This window comes from Dromiciops gliroides, chromosome 3, assembly GCF_019393635.1.
Source record: "Dromiciops gliroides isolate mDroGli1 chromosome 3, mDroGli1.pri, whole genome shotgun sequence".
In the NCBI taxonomy this organism is placed as follows: Eukaryota; Metazoa; Chordata; class Mammalia; order Microbiotheria; family Microbiotheriidae; genus Dromiciops; species Dromiciops gliroides.
The window spans coordinates 192,333,482-192,355,496 of NC_057863.1; positions in this window are offsets into that span (position 1 = coordinate 192,333,482).

Genomic DNA, 22,015 nt, shown 5'->3' on the forward strand with positions numbered 1-22,015 from the left:
AATGGAGTCTGGATTTATGGAGTTCTGGATTTATGGAGTCTGGATTTCTTCGGAGGGAAGACCACTTCTCCCCTGGAAATTCTATCGACAGGCATGCCTCTGTATTCACAAGAAAGGCCATTTTGGCACACAAGGCATTGTGGACTCAGTTAGAAGGACCTGGTTAACACTAGGTATAACATAGCATCTCGAATCCACTCGGGCTGCTCCACATGTCAGTCTTACAATCAACATACTTTCCATGCTAAAGCTTATGGAGGGCGCCCTTTGGCATATACACCTTTTGAACATCTACAAATTGACTTTATTTCTATGCCCAAAGCAGGACAATATAAATTTTGCCTTGTTATTGTTTGCCAGCTCACTCAATGGGTGGAGGCTTTTCTTGCCCCACAAGCAACTGCTGGCTTTGTGGCCAAAGCTCTCCTTAAAGAAATTGTTCCTCGCTTTGGGCCACCAGCATACATTGATAGAGGTACACATTTTACATTTTACATTTTACAGATTCAATTCTCCCCCAGATTTATTCTTTCTTGGGAGTAACTCCTAGATTCCATACTCCTTACCACACTCAAAGCTCATGCCAAGTTGAACATATGAATAAAGAACTTAAGAGCATAATTGGCAATTAGGTACTGAAACCCACATTAAATGGCCTGATGTTTTACCTCTGGCATTATTCGATCTGTGCAGTAGACCAAGAGGTGAACTCCACATATCTCCTTATGAGATGCTTTTTGGTCACCCTCCTATCCAAGCTAAAACTTTTTCCCCAGTCTATATATCACTGGTGGGAGGTGATATTTTTGTTGCTTCCTATATACAGGAACTACAAACTAGGCTATGTGAACTCCATGAAGCAGGAGTTGCTGTACAAGCTGATCCTTTATACTTTTCCTTGCATGATTTAAGTCCTGGAGACAATGCATATATTAAGAATTTTCAGAAAACTAGTGGGACCCAGCCTGCTTGGGAGGGACCTTTTCAGGTATTACTGACAACTCCTACTGCTATTAAAATTGGAGAAAAAGAATCTTGGATTCATTGTTCCCACGTGAAGCCCACACCATTTGTGGGCAAAGTAATTTCAGATAAAATTCAACCAGCTGCTAAAGAGCAAAGAAACTCAACAGAGCACAGGGGTAATAGACAGTTCCAATTTGCAAGCATTATCACTCAATTGCAATCTTGGGACTACAAAACTCCGTAAGGTATCAGGAGATGGAAATTGTCTTTTCAGAGCCCTCAGAGACCAGTTTAGAAGGTCATTCCAAAAACCATCTCAAAACACAGACAAGAAACTGCTAATTATATGCTCAGTCATAAAGAAGACTTTGGGTCTTTTATAGAAACATATATTCCCTTTGAAGAATATGTTGCTGATTTGAAAAAAGCTGGTAATTGTGCTGGGAAAGATGCCATTGTAACCTTTGCCAAACATAACCAACTGAATGTAATCATTCACCAGTTGAATGAACCTCTATGGCAAATTTGTGGCACAGACAAAATCAATGCTAAAGAACTCCATATTTCCTACCATAACGGTCATTATGACATTAGAAGAATCAATGATGTTTCAGAAACCCCTGCCACTTTGGCATGCAGAGAATTGGGGAACCAGTTTAAAAAATGTGGTGTACCCCAAATTCTATCATTATAAGCTTTTACCTTAAACAAGCTTTTCCTCCTACAGGTGAAGAACTTCTCCACCAAGAGCACATGGCTCTGTCTTCTAGAAAGGGTTATTGAACCTTATTGCTTGATTTATAAGGCAATTAATGAACATATTGAGTCTCACTGATGTTTTATTTCCTTTTGATAAATTGTTTATTATTTCAAGTATCTGTTATTGTCATTGTACTAGATAGAGAATTCATGGACAAGATGATGTGGTTTACTTGCTTAATGAAGATTCTGTATTAATGTTTAATAATATCAGCCATTTAAATTCATTTATCATTTGTATGTCATTGTGACTATATATACTCTGGGTGTGGTTTGGGATTATATATATATATATATATATATATATATATATATATATATATATATATATATATATATATATATATATTTCAAGTATATCCTAAATTATGCAGTGTAGCATGCATTTTTACCATCAAATTGTTTTTGGTGAAATTAATATGAGATTTATGATTTATGGAAACTTACCGTTTCAGAGACTAATTGCTCTTACAATGAGCTTAATGGAGATGGTTCAACTCCACGTTGCAGGCCCTGGAGAGAATATATGTACAACAGGAGGAGAGATAGGTACATGTAAGATACCCTGATAAAGGCTGAGAGAACAGCCAAATACATTTAGGAAGTCCATAGTTTGCTTATGAGAGCAGCTATGTAGAGCACAATTGCTGGACATAGTCCAGTTTCTTCCTCTCTCACTCCAAAAATGTTCTAGTGTCATGTTAGCCATAATGCACCTGGTTTAACTTAACTTGGCTTCTTCACTCAATCTGGAGGCATGATCAGAATCTATCCACCTGAGGCCTAGCACAATTATTAGACGTCTATGTACTATGAGATGTGGTATGGTAACCTTTCCATAACATTTTCAGGTGTCATCATGGACACATAACTAAATTTGGCCTTGATGTAGACATATAGTGGTAAAAAGTGTTAGTAATGTCATAACTGTCTCAATTTTGTATTGCGTATGGATATAAGTATCCTCCAAAGGGGGGACTCCAATATGCTGTGTATATATCAAGTTTAAACTTATTGTGTATATTTTGAAGAACTTTCATTGTTTAACTTGAACATTTTTGGACAATGCTATGCTAAAGAGTAATGAAAATCCAGCATTTCCAGAGACAACCAGGATCCAGAGACAGCCAGAATCCTGACCCAAGTCCAGTTCCCCTGATGACATCTCAACTCTCCTTCAAAGAAAAGATTTTAAGTACTTTGGACATTTTTGTTTTTCCTTCTGTTACTATATACATAATCTGTAATATGTATTTTCCTTTTCCTATATTGTTATTAGTATATCATTTGTTAGCATTGGTTATGATATTCTGTTATTTTCTTAAATTTATTTATTGTTTATTTTTTATCATTTATTGTTCCACCAAGGAAACACCCCGTGTTTCTTGATGAAACAAAGAGGGGAATGTAAAGAATTAATTATTAATTAATTAATTAATTATTAAATTATTAAAGAATTAATTGTTATTTGAGGTTTTTGTGCCTCGGCGCGCACTGGCCTGGGGCTCTGAAAGCCGCACGGTGCTCCACCCACTGGTTGTAGCCATTTCCAGGGCTCTGCCACCTCACATAATCACCACTCGCTGATGCCTACATGGGCCTGGCAAAATTATAATGATTAGAAGCCTAATGACGTCAGTCATGTGACTGTCAGAGCAGCCATACCATTGGCTGGGGCTGTGTGGGGTGTTTCTAGGTTTGGGGGGAAGAGAATGGGCATTCTAGGTGGAAGCTGGAAAGAGACAGGTGTTCTGCTGTGTATTTTCAGCTGATTCCTGGGCAGTGGTATTTTTTCAGGTATTATAATTTCCCTTTCCCCATTTTATTTCCTTTCCCTTGATCCTACTGATCCTGTTTGTGGTTTTTTTTAAGTTCATTCTTGTTAAAATAAATCATGTTCTGTTGTGAGGGACACTGCCGGTCTCCTTCCTTGCCCCAATATTGTGGCGAGCCACTTAGCTAGCACTCCCCAATTAAAAGTTGGTCCCCACAATTTGTTTTCCAGGTCACTTGTCTTTGTAATGAGTTATTTCACATTTTCATCTCTTTTTTCATTCTTTTGTTTCTGCTTGACTGATTCCTGGTGTCTCATCGAGTCATTATCTTCCAACTGTCCAATTTTAATTTTTAAGGCATTGTTTTCTTCAGTGAGATTATGCACTTTTTTTTTCCATTTGGTGTAATGAATTTTTAAGGAATTGTTTTCCTCAGTCAATCTTTGTGCTTCCCTTTTCAAGCTACTGATTCTTTTTTCACAATTTTCTTGTGTTGCTTTCATTTCTCTCCTATTTCTCTCAATTGGTTTTTAAAATCCTTGTTGAGATCTTCCAAGAAGGCTTTTTGTTCTTGAGACCAATTCATCTTCCCTCTTTAGGTGTTACACGTAGGCAATCTGAAAGTATTGTCCTCATCTGAGTTTGTGTTTGCCTCCTTCCCTGTTGATACAGAAGCTCTCAATGGTGAGAGCTCTTTTTTGTTTCTTACTTCATACTGCAGCTTTTTTTTTTAAGTTGAGATCTACTCTGGGGGCACCAGGGTCCTGTTTCCAAGCTTCTTGTGTTGGATTATAGGGGCTGTGTCACTGGCTCTTTCTACACTGAGGTCTCTATGGCTTTTGGAATTCTCACCACACTTGGCTTGCTGGCTGTGTGCTGGGATCTGTAGGCCTGGTCTCACCCTCCAGCTGGCAACCTGCCCTCTTGGTTGGTGCAGGTGGGGTTTTGCCACTGTCCAGCCTGTGCCACCAGCCTGTGTGAACCAGGATCCAGGGGCCTCAGTTGCTTTGCTGTGGCCCACAGCTTCCTGCTGACTTGCCCTGATTCTCTCAGGCTGCTTGCGCTGTGCCTCCCTTTTGCCGAGTGAGATTGACCTCTCCTGAAGTCTTCTAAATTATCTCTGGTTGGAATACTGTGTCTCTCTGTCTCTTTGCAGGTTCTGTAGTTTCAGAATCTGTCCAGAGGCTTGATATAATGTTCTTTTTGAGGCAACAGAAGGAGAGATCAAGCAACTCAATGCCTTCTCTCTGCCATCTTGGCTCTGCCCCCCCCCCCACGCATCCCTAGAATTCTATTGCATTTAGGTTAATGGAAGACAGTTATAGTGATGAGGTCATGAGATGCACAAGTCTTCAGGATAAGTGACCATTGCTTTTGATATTCTGACTGCATTTCTCTAAATGACCTTCAACTATGTCTGGTAGTCGATGCCTACTCTGGCATTAAAATCACCCAGAATTACAAACTCATCCTCTTTCAGCACATATATGATGAAGTTCTCTAGGTCTTTAGAAATTTTTTATTTGATCTCATCAGGTTTTGTCATAGTGAGAACATATGCCCAGATAGTGGTATGGTACGTTCCTGCAAGTAGCAATAGCATTGTCATTATCCTGTCATTCACTCATTTTTCGTATGCCTGTACAAGCTTGTTGACTAGATTAGATCTGATTGCAAAACCTATGCCAGCTTCATGGCACTCCCCTTCACTGTGGCCACTCTAGAAAATGGTCTTCATTTCCAGCTTTGTTTCATTCAGGGCTGCTATTTAGATGATTTCTGCTACCTGCTGAGTTCCCTGGAAACAAGAGCTGTTCATCTTTCAGGTCTACTGGACTTAGTGTCTTCCATAAGCATGTACACATTCTATATGCCGATGTGAATGGAATCATCTTTACAAAACATTTTGTACATTTTTGTATGTTTCAAACACAGGGTGGAATCCCTGCCTGCCATGGTAAACAGTTCAGGGTTGGGTAAAATTATACAATATTTATGGCACCCTTTCTAGCCAGGTGAGCACTGTGGTCCTTTTTAAAAGCTGCTCAGACTCCCGGGGTGGGGGGGGGGTGCCAAATCCCACTGTTGCTTCAGTTCAATGAGAAGATGACACTATGGCTTGGACCACTTGTGTGTGGAGTTGTGACTACAGCTCCTAGTGTATCTACACCTCTTGCCTGTCACCACAGGACTTTGAATTAGATAAAAATGATAAAATGATATGGGTGATGTCTTTTGATTCATGCATAAATTGGATTTAAGTGAGGTAGAGTTGCATGAAGTCATTACCCTCAATCTCTCTTGCAGAGTTAACCAAGTTCTATGGCAAGACAAACTCAAGATTATTGGTGATGGGTTGTGATATGTGATATAGTGGATGACCTTGGCATCTTTGATGTCTAATTAAACTCTAAGCACTCTATAGCACCTGCTTCAGTTGCCTTCATGGCTGTTGAAACAAATTTCTCTCATCTGCTCATTTTGACAGGAGAAATCTTCACATGCTTGAGGTAGACACCCTCCTAACTAACTGTTGTGTTTGAGACTCCTTGGTTACCTTCAACCTGCTTTAGCCCATCTACCAAAATGGTTTACTAAGGTGTGGCCACTGTGCATGCTACAGCTTTTTAGAATCACAGGTGAGAGTTGAATAAATCATGTAGAAACCAAAGGTAGAAAGCAACCCTGAAAAGGGCTTGGTAGCCCTTGGACCAAAGGTCTTCACTGAACACACTCTACACCCAATATCTTTCATTCAACTAGCATTTATTAAGGGTCTACTATGTTCCAGACACCGTCCTGGAAATGTGGGGTGATGTTTGTATAGAGGAATGAGAAACACTTCTTGCCCTCAAAAATCATATTCTACTTGATAAACTGCTAATGTGTTTTTTTTCTTGAAAAAGGCCATGATCAGACCAGTGCTTTAGTAATATTCACTGTTAGTAAAGGGAATTAGTAGTTTAGTAGAGCAGTATTCATTTTAGTAGCCAATATAGCAGTGAATTATGGCTTTTGAATCAGGAAGACATGGGTTCAAATTTTTGTTCTTACTAAGTAGGGTAACTATATTATCAAGAACAACCTACCAAGTCAGAAATGGGTTGGGATCTACAATCTGTAAGTTTATTTCCCAGACTGAATCACAGATCTTTTGAATATTCACATTATGCATGATACATTACCTAATACCACAAGTTTGTTATGAAGATCAAATGAGCTAGTGTATATAAAGCATATATTATGAGCCTTCACTGTGTATAACCTTCATTGCATTAGCATTCTACACCTCTTTTGTTGTACTTACAGCTTACCTTTTGTTATATTTAATTTCTATACATTTTAATTTCCCTCCTAGATGGTATCAGGCTGGAAATTACTTTTTCTTATTTTTTTACTAAAAAGAAATATTATCAAATGAGCGTTTTGACTCATTTTGATATCCTGCCCTTCATTCTCCCAACTGCTAAATTACCCCCTATATCTGAAATATTTTCTTTTCCAATGTTCATATCCAGTTTTGAGGAAAATATTTTACAGGTTACTATTACATGTGTCTCTTAACTGAGTTGATTCTGATGACATTACCTGGAGATGAAAAAGAATAAATGAGAATTTAAGAAATTCCCAAACCCAAAAATAATTGGCAAGAAATATCAAAATAATAACTTTCATTAAAGAAGACTTGTTTTTATTAAAGTGCCACAAAATTATAATTTTTAAAATAACTTATTCATCAAAATGAAATGGCAAAGCATCATAAACAGCCTGCATTGTTTCTTGCCTACACTTTTTTTCTATTACATACTTATTGTAACACCATGCCAAGGGGCAGCTATGTGGCACAATGGATAAAACACCAGCCTTGGATTCAGGAGGACCTGAGTTCAAATCCGGCATCAGACACTTGACACTTACTAGCTATGTGACCCTGGACAAGTCACTTAACTCTCAATGCCCCACCAAAAAAAAAAAAAAAGAAAAGAAAGAGAAACACCATGCCAGTGATTTGTAAACTGGAAATATATTCACAAATTGATCTTTCTTGTCAAATGCTATCATACCAACCATTTTTAAATAGCATAATAATAATGATAGCTAGCATCTACATTGCACTTTAAGGTTTGCAAAGCATTTTGTAATTATATCATTTTACCCTCACAGTAAAGTAGATGCTGTCCTTATCCCTATTTTGTAAATGAGGAAACAGAGACAGAGGTTAATTCTCTTGCCAAGGGTTACACAGATAATAGATGCCTGAGAGTAGATTTGAACTCGGGTCTTCTCGACCATAGATACAACAATCTATCACTTCAATCCTGGAGCTGCATATGAAAAAAGAAGAAAAAGAAAACACATTGACTTGTAGGATAGTAAAAATAAGAAAACTAGAGTTTATCTGAGATCAGTGGCTGACTTACAATGTTTTTCCTTTACTTTGACCCATTTTCTTTGACTTATATATTGATTACTTTACCCTAGGTTTGAAATAATAGTAAGTCTTTCATTTACTGGGATGTTACAGATACAAAATATGTTGTAGGACCTTCCAGTATGTACATGACTCCCCAGAAATAAACTGGGCACTTTGAAATTGCATCAACTCCTTCAGTAAGAAATACTAAGGTACCATCTAGCAAATTATTAATTTAATACAGTTATTGATATCCTCATTTATACTATAATAGTACATTAATATCAGAGGACGCAAAAAAATGAAATGCAGCTAGACTATCATTTTATAATTTCTTAGAATTATTTATTGTTATAAATATCTTGCAGTTATAAATTATATTAAAAACCAATTGCATTGAGTAGGTGAAGATCAAGTGCCAATCTACGAATATATCACCAATGACCAAGATGAGTATCTAGCAGCAAGATCAAAGTTCAGTGTGTGTTTATTAAATTCCAGTTGCTTTGCTATAAGTGACAAAAATCAAACTAATTTATGTCAATTACCAGTCTTTTCTCATATGAATTGGAATGAATTCATATGTTAAAAATATACATAATTCATCTTTCCTCAATTTAAAAACAGCCCCTCCAATAAAATTCCTCCAAAGCATGTGATCTTAAGTTAAAATATTATATATCATGTTACTTGCACTACCATCCCATATATACATAATTGCAATACTAAATGTTTGTTATAATTGTACTGTAGGAAACACAAATAGATATCAAAAATGTAACTGAGATACTGCTGCAGGAAAATTGTACATTTTGGAAAATACAAAAATAAGACAAGCTTTGCTACTATAGCCCACACATCTGAACTGACAGCACAATAAGCATCATTTTCAGCCTTCTTTTGAAAGGCAGTTGTTAGCTGCTCCATTCCTCTTGTTCTTGTTGTAGGTGCTTTGTTTTTGAAGAGGACCAGTGACATAAAGAGGTAATGTCTTCACTTGTGCATAAATAGAATTTAAGTGATGTAGAGCTTGACAAAGTCGTCAGCCTCACTTTCTCCCCCCTAGACTAGTCTAGTTACAAGACAAAAATTGAGACCACTGGAGATGGCCCAAGTTGCAATGGATGATGTTGCCATCCTTGGTATCTGACAAAACTCTATGGCATCTATTTTATCTGCCTTCATGGTTATTGGTATGAATTGCTCTTATCCACACTTTCTGACTGAGGGAACATCTTTACATATTTACATGTCTTCATAGGGTAGACATCCCCCTAATTCACCCATGGGTTTGAGGCCTGTCAGTTACCCTCTACCTGGTTTAGCCCGTCTGGCAGATGGTTTTACTAGGATGTAATGACTACACAGACTTGAGCTTCTTAGACCCACAGGTCAAAGTTAGGTGAATCAGATAGACACCAAAAATGAATAAGCAGCCTGAAAATGGTTCAGCAAGCCCTCTCACCAGAAGTGTGAGTCTTCCCTGAACACTCCATATTCTACAGCTGCTCTATTATATGAATCTAAATGCTTAATTACATTCCATATAGTCATGGGCTAGTATCCAGAAGTACTGACAAGATGGGGTGGGATCCCTCTGTATTGAAGAACTGCCTCAAAGTACTATGATATCCATCAATAAAGCTATTTGTAGAGGCAGAATGCTGTTATGGGATGAAGAGGAGAACATTTTTCTATGATCTCTTAAGTTCCTTCTAGCACCTGGAATCTTCCATATACTCATCTTAGATTAAGAACTGGAAGAGATTTTAGAGGTAATTGAGTTCAGTCTGAATTTTAATCCTCTTTTGGTTCTACTCCTGATTCTCCAGACATTCCATCTCCTCCCCAACAGTGCTCTCACCCTGGAAGATGTCTTCCCGGCATCCTTCTTACCCTGGGATATGCCTCTACTTCTCCTCTGATTAGTGAATTAGTCTATTTGAGAAAATGCTCAAGCCAACCATACACATGCACCTCAGCTCAGTTCTTGACTCTCTGAAATTTTCTACCTTCTCCTCCTCCTCCTCCTGCTGTTGCTGCTGCTATGATGGTTAAAAATCTAACTGCAATGTCTAAAAATCTAATGTGTAGTTGCCTTAAATTAGAAACTCAGAGCACCAGTCTTTGGGCATTAAGTATTTATTAAAGCATATTAGGGGTTAGCAAAGAAAACACATGGAGAAAGAAAGATCTGTCTACTTTGTCTGCTCTGCTGCCAGCAGCTAGTTCCCGAATGAAAGGGTTCATCCTCTGTTCTAGTGGAAGTTCCCTGTGGGACCAGAAGAGGGGCGGTCCCCACACACAGCGCCAAGCTAATTGGCCGGTCCATTGATTGGCATGACTTGTAGGTGGTCTATGAATAGATGTAACTTCCAGATGCCAGGCAGTTTCCAGACTCTAGTCACATGCTTTCTCCTCAGGGCAGAGCTCCCCTGGTTCTCACAATGTCTTTCTCAGTAGAGTGGTGGTGCTCTGATTCTCACACTGTCCCCTGTGCTCCATGAAGAAACATTCTTTCCTTATATGAAGCAATAACATTACAGATACTTATGACTAACAAAGTAAAGGGAATGAAAGAGAAATTGAGCAATGCATTAACAAAGACTAAGGGGGGGGCACTCCCCTTTTAGCAGGGGGACATTTCAAGCAGAGAAAAACTAAAGGGGGCACTCCCCTTTAGTAAGTGGACATTAAAAACAGTGTATACAGTGGGGAAAAGGAAAACAGGAAAATGTCCATTTAAGTCTTTGGAAGTCTTTTCTCAGATGATTCTTGGGATTTCCTCTGGATGTAGTTGTGGAATGGAAGTCTTTCAGGTGTTTCAGATACTGATAATCAGCTGGGAAATTTTCCTACAAAATTGAGCTTAACATAACTTTAAATAGCTTTGCCAATAACCGAATCAAACAAAGAGTTCTCAAAAACATGTTTGAGGAAATTCAGAATATTTTAGAGATTTTACAATTATTGTCCAGTAAATAAAATTGAAACATTCTCTAAAACTTAATATACTACACTCCCCCCTGTAGAGAATAAATTGAAAAGACAATGATATCAATTTAGAAAATAATTTTTATCTTTGTTTCATCACTTTTTGTATCATCTGCTAATTATCCTCATGCCATTATGAGAAATTAAAAGATTTATACAATTGGTATCAGATATCAACACCAAATCCAACATTGTATTCATCATGACACCTGAGATAATTATGGGGGTTACCATAAAAGAGCAGAGAAATAAGTGAATCATGCTTAATCAGATGCATAGGGATTGAGATGTCCATGATATCGGGCATATAGGAGGGGGAATTGAAGTCAGGTGTCAAATGAGATGTTTAAACCAAGAAAATCCAACCTGAGTCTTGCCAATACCATTGTCTCGGCCTTTCCCAAGGCAGTGCAATACCTGGACTTCGTTCATGTCTCCCCTTTTGTGACAGTTCAACTCCAACTGTGATGGTTAAAAAGCTAATGTGTGGTCGCCTTAAATTAGAAACTCATAGCACCAATCTTTGGGCATTAGGTATTTATTAAAGTATATTAGGGGTTAGTAAAGAGAGCATGTGGATAAAGAAAGAGATCTATCTACTCTGCCTGCCTAAGTAGTCACCAGCCAGTTCACTAAGGAAAGGGTTCATCCTCTGTGTGTTCCAGTGAAAGTTCCCTTTGGGACCAGAAGAGGGGAGGTCCCCACACACAGCTCCAAGCTAAAATTGGCTGGGGCATTGATTTACATGACTTACAGGCAGTCTATGAATAGATATAACTTCCAGACACCAGGCAGTTTCCAGACATGCTTTCTCCTCTGGGCAGAGCTGCCCTGGTTCTCACAATGTCTTCCTCAGCAGGGTGGTGGCCCTCTGATTCTCACACTCCTCTCCCTGCTTTTTAGCTCCCTTTTAAATGATTATGTTTCCCATTGTAATGCAAATACTTTGAGGGCAGGGACTGCTGCTCTTGTCTTCCCAGCACTTTGCATAAATGCTCTCTCTCTCTCTCTCTCTCTCTCCACATATACATATATGTGTGTGTGTGTATGTGTGTGTGTGTGTATATATATATATATATATATATATATATATATATATATATATATACAAACACACATATATATATATACACACACACATATATATATATATATGAACATGATATGTGTAAGTATATGGAGATCTATCTCTAACTATAGAAATAGATATTTATACATGTTCTCTATTGATATATTCATCTATCTTTGTCTCTATCCCTATAGAAATATCTCTATATGTAGAGACACAAATAGATGAATAGATCAATAGATTATTATAGGTAATAAGATATTATATGTGGTATTAGTATATTGTCTACTATTTTATATATATATATATATATTATATGCTCAATATATGACTATCTATCTTTGTTTCTAGATAAATTCTTTAGAGACAGAGAAAAACATCAATCTATGAATAAATAGGAAACTGAGACAAAGGTTAAATGATATTCTAACATAGCTAGTAAGAATCTGAAGCAGAATTTAAATTCGGATCTTCCTAACTCCAACATTTGTAGTAGTTGATAAAATTTTATTCACAAAACCATACTTATGTAGCAAATTGGCACAGCAGAGAGAGCTCTGGGCCTGGAGTCAGGAAGACTCTAGGTTCAAATTGAACCTTAGTAGCTGTTTGATTCTTTACAAGTCATTTAACTTCTGTCTGTCTAGATTCCTCAAGTATAAAATGGGAATAATAATAGTGCCTACATTGCAAGGTTATTATAAGGGCCAAATAAGATAATATTTATAAAAGCGCATAGTGCAGTACCTGGTATGTGTTAAGCACTATATAAATGCTTATTCCTTTCTCCTTCTCCCATGTTCTCCTTTGTTCATCTACATGTGAAAGAAAAAAAAAAACCATTTGCCATAGTCCAGCCTCCAAATATAACCCCAAAAGCAATCATGGGGGTAACAGACAAAGGGGAAACCCTTGTTGCATAACCTCTGGGATAAATTTGATTCCTTTTAATTCAGCCTTCGTATACATTTATTCATTCATTCATTCATTTATGTATTTATGTATTTATTTTGGTGTACTCATGACCATTTCACCAGCAACAAATGGACAGGGGATAACATGTCTCAAGATGATAGAAACAATTGATTCTCAGGCAATTTACTGATGCAGGAGATAAAGAGAGTTACATCCTTACATAAAATTATAAGATCACAGATTTAGAGCTGGAAAGTACCCAAGAGGTAATCTAGTCCCACTAATATTATAGATTAAAGTAAAGAATATTTACATTAAGTGACTCACCTAAAAATCACATTGGAAGTTAAGGGACAGAGGCAGGATATGAACTGAGGTCCTCTGACTTAAAATTCTCTGATCTTTCCAGTATGCTGTATTGTAACCACCTGAGCCTAAAAAGTAGTTCCTAATTATGGGAAGAATGTTTTCCTATGAGTTAAAAAAAGATAAATGTTTAATGTTCTTTTATTTGCGGAAAGGTGATACTGAGGGAATCAAATTGTTTGGAACCAGCTGAAGGATGAATGTGGAGTTTAAATTTTCCCAGCACATGGTAATGACTATTTTATCTCCCTTTATCCTCTATCTTAGCACTGTGTGAACATTCAAAGCATATAACTGAAACCCCCGTGGAAAGTATTAGGGTTTGTGAATCTAAGTTGGGGGAGAACAGAAGTGAAAATGGTAATCAGAGAAGGGTAATGTTACCTGAACAGTATGGTAATCATCAAAAATTACTGTTAGAAACTGGTGCCTGTGGATTTCAGACCTTATTCTACCTACTGTGGAGGTCATTTAACCATCTTCCTTTTCTTAGCATTTAGAATAAATTGGGAACAATGAAAGGCCAAAACCTTCTCTCTATTCATTTCTAAAGCATTATTCTAAAGATAGGATTCTTCCTGATGTTAACATAGCATGAAATATCTTTGCATATGGAGCAGCACAGATTCTAAAACTGTTATCATTAAACTTTAATCCATTATTACATCATATAAAGAATAATCTACAAGGTGGTATTCCTCTCAAAAGAAAACATTAACTCACTTTAAATGGTCTTTTCTCTTAAAGTGATAGAAATAATCCCTTGCACATTCCTGAAATGTAATTTTTAAATGTTAAAATTGTCAAAGATTTTATGTAAAGTGACAGAATCAAACTAGTTTTAGGGAGTTTTATGTATCATGACTATGAGGAAGAAAGACTGATAAATTTCAGATTGCATTTATCTTTAAATGCATGTACTATTTTTCTAGGAGCAAATGAAAGGTTATATTAGTAATATAGGAGTTAACTTCTATTACAATCCACATAAAACTAAAAAAGTAGGTGGTAAAAGGCAAAATGAATCATGTATATGCACTAGCCAATAATAGTCATTTTTATCTAGTACTGAGGCATTTTTGGCTAAGATGAGTAAATAGTGAATGTGCTATTAAAAATCTGGAATCAAAGCCGACTTATAGCTTCTTATAGCAATAATAATACCTGGGGCAAGTAGCATAAAAAGTGTTTTGGGCAAGTAGCACAAAATACATCCTCAAATCTACTTTTTAAGTCAAATTCAACTGAGTAGTATGGAAAAGGACCCAAGGTCAAGACCTGCTATCTTAAAAAACAAGGTCATATGAGACACTCTTCCCATCACCCGACATGAGGGATGATCTCATAAATATCTCAAAGTCACTGCTCTAAGGAAACATAGTAGTTTCCTTTTTAAACTCATCATTCTTTCTAATGCAAACTGTTGGACTCGGTTATCTTTATATGCTAAAGGAATAAAATTTCTCTCAGTAGCCTCTAAATTTCAGTACCTTGGGGAAAATCTCTAGTCTGTCTTGGTTATGGCTCTATATGGAATTTAATTAGAGTTTGTGACCCTAAGCCTTTCTTTTATTCAAAAATTCTCATATTGCAACAATTTTCACAAAATTAAAGTTATCCAAAAATAAGTTGACCATGTGGTTAAGGTATATTCTCTCTTAATGGAAACTGAAATATTTGTTCTAGAATCAAAGCAAAACAAAACAAACCAATAGAAAGAAAAATGTACAAGCACAAACATTTACTGCATCACAAAGTGTATCCTAATTCCGAGGGGAAAATTACTCTGCAATTTATTTGACTTCTATACCTCTGTGATTTTATATTGTGTCCACCCATTTCATGAGATAATCATGGATTCGTAGACAGTTTGAACTCTGAGGGAACTCAGATATCATTTAATTCAGTAACTCATTTACAAGTGCAAAAAGGGGGAAATGATTGGGGTGAAATGCCTCTAGCCTGTGATGTCTGGCATAAGGATTTGTTTAACATGATTATAATTAAATCACATAATCCTTGCCATAAATTTCAGGATAATTTTGCCATTAATTAAAATCAAGTATAGAAAACATTTGCAGAGGGAATTCAAGAGTAGTGTTAATGAATCCTTGAACATTGGTGATGTCTTTGTAGAGTGAGTGGACATGAGGAGGGATTGTTCTTTCCACTGATAGTCTCCCAAAATTGAGTATATGATTAACATTCTCTGTAGTACAGGTTCTTAATGGAGATTATAAAACTAAGCTAAAGAATAGGGTCATCTGCTTAATGATTTTAAAGGCTTTGAAAATATCAACTATTGAGACAGCTGGGTGGTGCAGTGGATAAGGCACCGGCCCTGGATTCAGGAGGACCTGAGTTCAAATCCAGCCTCAGACACTTGACACTTACTAGCTGTGTGACCCTGGGCAAGTCACTTAAACCCCATTTCCCCACAAAAGAAAAAGAAAAAAGAAAAAGAAAAAAGAAAATATCAACCCTTGTATCTGTGATAACATTTTCTTAAGCATATTCCATCCTAATTGTAAGGGTCATCAGGGTTCATATATCATGCTAATATTGCTTTTTTAAAGTGCCGCATAATTGTCTTTAAAAATGAATGGGTCAGGAATCATATTGTTTTTACTTGTTATTTACATATTGTAAATTTGACATAAGAAAAATGATTCTGATGTTGTAGTAGAACACTATTTTCAATGTCAAAAAGTCTTCATAGGGCCTAGTAACAAGAGCTACTGTGTACACTATAGTCCTGAGTACTGTTCACTAATGAGAGACAAAGATAAGAATGTAGCAGCTTCTCACATTTGCTAGAAGTGCCAGAGGGAAAAAGATAAACTCTGATCCATATGTAATGGGAATACACTCAAAGATATCTTTCTGAGAATGATTTCTGCCAAAATTAACTTAAAATACCATTCTACTCTGGGGATGGCCTCCAAGAATCTAGATGTTTCAACACATTTTTGTATGGGGCTATTATTTTTTGAGGAGCATTTAAACAATTCTAACCTGAAGTAAATGCTTATATTAAAAAATATAATATGTGATGCCTGAACTGATCTTCTTATCTAGATCAAAGAAATTAATTACCTCAAATGGGAGAAGGAAAACATACTAAATTGTACAACTCATGCATAAATATGAAACAAATAACAGTCATAAATGATTACCAAAGATACTCATTAGGAAAAAAAAGACAGGTTAATCACAGGAACTACTTCTGTTATTGTGGCTAATTGTACACAAGTTGTCATTCCAATATTTGTTATAATTCTATCCACAAATCTTTTTCATCTCCACCTTCCAGCCACCCCATCACAGTGCATAGAGCACTGGCCCTGGAGTCAAGAGGACATGAGTTCAAATCTGGCCTCACACACTTGACTAGCTTTGTGAACCTGGGTGAGTCATTTAACCCTGAGTGCTTCAAACATCTGGGACAATCTCCAGACATTCTGATTCTGCCATTGGACCCAGATGATTCTGGAGGAGTGAGCTCATTCCCTTAGTTAAATCCAATTCACTGAAAGTCATGACATCACCTCCTTATGTCATAATCCTTTTTGATAATTAAAGAGAAAACAACAACAATCAGCCACACCATAAACATCATATCTTAATTAAAAAAAAAATATATGTGGAGGGTGGTTAGGTGGTGCAATGGATAAAGCACCAGCCCTGGATTCAGGAAGACCTAAATTCAAAACAGGCCTCAGACACTTGACACTTATTAGCTGTGTGACCCTGGGCAAGTCACTTAACCTTCATTGCCCCACGAAAAAAGGATAGATGATAGATAGATAGATAGATAGATAGATAGATAGATAGATAGATAGATAGATAGATGGATGGATGGATGATAGATAGATATACTGTTGTACCTGGATGAGAGTGAAACACAGTCCAGAACAGGCCATACCAGTACAAACCCAGCCCCAGCAAACCTCCAGGTCTTAGGAGCCACTGAATTAACAGTGGCAAGCAACTACTTCTGGAACTCTCAGCCCATATAAAGTAAAGGGGTCGAACAATTGGTCAGAAGGAGATTAAAGGGGTCTCTTTGTTAGCACTGAGGCAGGACTCTGTTGATTTGCCCATACTCAGATTCAGGTCCACAGTCTTGGGTGTCCAGTCCCAGGACAAAGAGGAGCACTACCATACAAGAGCATAAGGCCCCCAGTGGAGAAAGGACCCTCCTCACAGTTCCTGGGCAGAAAAGAATGCTTGTGGTAGCTCACAAACCAAATTACAGGCCAGGAGAGTACAAACACACCTCTCTTTGGGTCATACCATCTTGAAAGTACTGAGAACTTCCAAGTCTCTGGAAGAGTCTTTGAAAATGGATGCGCAAGGGGCAGTCAGGTGGTGCAGTAGATAGAGCACCAGCCCTAGAGTCAGAAGGACCTGGGTTCAAATCCAGCCTCAGACACTTAATACTTACTAGCTGTGTGACCCTGGGCAAGTCACTTAAGCCCAATTGCCTCACCAAAAAAAAAAAAAGAAAGAAAAAAAAAGGAAAAAAGAAAAGAAAATGGATACACTGAGCACCTGAACTTTGGGACTGTGTGAAACCAGAACTGTACTTGAAAAGTCAAGAAATAGGTTGGGAAAATGAACAAACAACAGAAAAATTCTGACATTTGAAAGTTACTAGGGCAACAAGGAAGATTAGAACACATACTCAGAAGCAGATAACAAAGTCAAAGCTCCTACATCCAAAGCCATATATATATATATATATATATATATATATATATATATATATATATATATATATATATATATATATATATATACACACACACACACACACAAATATATATGTATATGAATTAGTCTGAGGCCATAGAAAAGCTCAAAAATAATTTTGAAATTCAAGTAAAAGAATTAGAGGAAAAATTGTAAAGAGAAATGAAAGTGATAAAAGAAAATAATGAAAAAAAAGTCAACAGTTTAGTAAAGGAGGCAACCAAAAGGAGGAGAAGAAGAAAATAATAACACCTTAAAAACAGACTAGGCCAAATGGTAAGAGAAGAACAAAAAGCCAATCAGGAGAAGACTGCCTTGAAAGCAGAATTAGCCAAATGGAAAAAGAGGCACAAAGATTCATTGAAGAAGAAACAACATTTCTTAAAAAGTAGAATTGTCCAGATGGAAAAGAGGTACAAGAGCTCACTGAAGAAAATCATTCCTTAAAAATTAAAAATGAGCAAATGGAGATCATGGCTTTATGATAAATCAGGAAATAATCAGACAAAACCAAAAGAATAAAAAAAGAAGAGAATGTGAAATATCTCATTGGAAAAACAACTAACCTGGATGATAAATTCAGGAGAGATAATTTTTAAATGATTCAAATAATGGAAAGCCATGATCAATAAAAAGTCTAGGCATCATCTGTCAATAAACTATCAAGGAAAACTTCCCTGATATTCTAGAACCAGAAGGTAAAATGGAAAGTGAGAAAATCCACCAATCGCTTTCTGAAAAGATCCCAAAATGAAACCAAATTTTATATATATATATATATATATATACAATTATTATTATTATTATTATCATAGCCAAATTCCAGGGCTCTGAGGTCAAGGAGAAGATACTGCAAGTAGTCAAAAGAAACAATTCAAGAATCATAAAAGCAGCCAGGATTACACAAGATTTAGCAGTTTCTACATTAAAGGATTTAAGATCTTGGAATATGACAGTCTCAAGGGTAAAGAAACTAGGATTACAGCCAAGAATCCCCTAGCAAGCAAACTGAATATAATCCTTCAGGGGGTAAATGGACATTCAATGAATATAGGACTTTCAAGCATTCTTGATAAAATACTGGAGCTGAATAGAAAAATTGACTTTTGAAAACAAAACTTAATAGAAACATAAAAAGGGAAACAGGAAAGGGAAATCAGGGTACTTAATAAGGTTAAACTGTTTACATGCCTACAGGGGAAGATGATAATTGCAACTTATAAAAACTTACTCAATATTAGGGCATTATAAGGAGCATATATAGACAAAGGGGACAGGTGTGAGTTGAATATGAAAGGATAATATATAAAATTGAATTAAATTAAGGAGTGAGACCAGAATGCACTGGGAGAAGGGGAAAGTGAGATGGAATGGGGTAAATTATCTCACAAGAAAGGCAAGAAAAAGCTTTGACAGTGCAGAGGAGGGTAGAACAGGTAAGCGGGACTAAGTGAACCTTACTCTCATCAGAATTGGCTCAAAGAGGGAATAACATACACATTCAGTTGGGTATAGAATCTATCTTATCTTACAGGAAACCATTTTTATACTTGTATCTCCCTCAATCAATTACTGTGTTCAAAGAGTCTATATTTTAGATCTGCAAGTGGAGGTAAGAGAACATTGTGCACGAATGTATAAATAAAGACTTTTGATACTTCTTCAACACTGAGTCCCAGAAAATTTTAACTGAACAATTGCAAATTGAATTTCCATTCAAGCTCTATCACCCCCTCCTTGACTTAACTCAGTAGGGACTAATCTTTATCTAACCTTGCCTGTCAGTGTTCTGCATTTGGGAAAAACTTAATAAATGTGTATTAAATTAATCTAAAAGCATGATGGTGGAAGCACAGCAAAATGCCAGCTATTTCTATGCAGTGAACTTTGTAAATGCAAAGCAAGTTTGTTAATTTTTTTTAGCTCTTTGATATCAAAGAAACTTTTGAAGTTGGGCTAGTTGTACCAAATCTGAAGTTTTACTATGATAAGTAGCGGTCATCAAAACTATTTGGTACTGGCTAAGAAATAGAGTGGTGGATCAATGGAAGAGGTTAGGCACAGGAGACACAGTCGTACTTTACTAATGTACTTTTTGATAAACATAAACACTCCAGCTTCTAGGATAGGAACTCAGCATTTGACAAAAGCTGCTAGGAAAACTTGAAGATAGTATGGCAGAAACTAGGCATAGACCAACATCTTATGTCTTATACCAAAATAAGGTAAAAATAGGTCCATGGTTTAGGCATAAAAGGTGATACCATAGGAAAAATTAGTAGAGGAAGGAATAGTTAACCTCTCAGATTTATGGAAAGGAAAGCAGTTTATGACCACACAAGAGATAGAGAATATTATGAAATGTAAAATGGATGATTTTGATTACATGAAATTAAAAAGGTTGTAAGGGGTTAAAATTCTAGCTATACCATCTAAAATCCAATAAATTATAAGCTTTAGCAAGAGTATTTAAATGTTTAAGTATTTATTAAAGAGCATTAAGATCAGAGAGAAAGGTAAAATCTAACTATTTCTAAGATAACCCTATCATCCGGACCCATCATGACGAGGTCAAGAACCAAAAAGAGACAGAACCCCTTTACCTGTGTCTGCTTCATATCCTCCTCCCAGAAATGGGAGGCTCCTCAAGTTGATTTGCTGGTAGCCTTGATAGTACCCACCATCAAACATCATTTCCTGATGCTAAGGACCTTGACCACATGGCTTGCCCTCAGAGGCCTTCTCCTCATGGCAGAGTTTTCTACAGTAAGTCTCCAGCAGGTGGCATCATTCTAATCATTACAAGGTGTTGTACAAACAGAAGCAATGCATCCAAAATTATAAGGGAGACAGAAAGCTGGGAAACAATTTTTATAGCCAGTATTTCTGATAAACGTCTCGTTTCTGAAATATATTAGGAACTAAATCAAATTTATAAGAATCTAAGTCATTGCCCAATGGAGAAATGATCATAGGATATGAACAGGCAATTTTCTGATGAAGAAATCAAAACTATCTCTTGACATATGAAAAAATACTCTAAATCACTAGTGATTAGAAAAATGCACATTAAAACAACTCTGAGGTACCACCTGACACCTATCAGATTGGCTAATATGACAAAAAGGGAAAATAATCAATGTTAGAGAAGCTGTGGAAAAATTGGAACACTAATGCATTGTTGGTGGAGCTGTGAACTGATCCAACCATTCTGGAGAGCAATTTGGAATTATGCCCAAAGGGCTATAAAGCTGTGCATACCCTTTGACACAGCAATACCACTTTTGGGTCTTTTTTCCCAAAGAGATCATGGAAAAGGGAAAAGGAACATGTACAAAAATATTTATAGCTGCTCTTTTTGTTTTTGCAAGGAACTGGAAATTGAGGGGATTCCCATCAGTTGTGGAATGGCTGAAAAAGTTGTAGTGTATGAATGTAATGGAATATTTTGTGCTGTAAGAAATGATGAGCAGGTGGATTTCAGAGAAATCTGGAAGGAATTACATGAACTGATGCTAAGTGAGATGAGCAGAACCAGGAGAACATTGTACACACTATCAACAACATTGTGTGTTGATCAACTGTGATAGACTTTACTCTTCTCAGAAATACAATGGTCCAAGAAAGCTCCAAAGGACTCATGATGGAAAATGCTCTCCAAATCCAGAAAAGAAAAAAAAACACTATGGAATCTAGATGCAGCTTGAACCATACTATTTCTTTTTCTTTCCTTTTTTTGTTTTTTCTTTGTTGAGGTTTGGCCATTTTGCTCTAATTCTTCTTTCACAACATGACTCATGCAGAAATATGTTTAATGTGATTGTGCATGTATAACCTTTATCAGATTGCTTGCTGTCTTTGGGAGAGGGGAGGGAGGGAAAAAATTTGGAACTAGAAATCTTATAAAACCAGTTGTTGAAAACTATCTGTCCATACCCAGCCAGGAACAGACCTGGGAGACTTCAGCACCTGGGAGGCTTCAGCACCAGCAGCTTCTTCTGA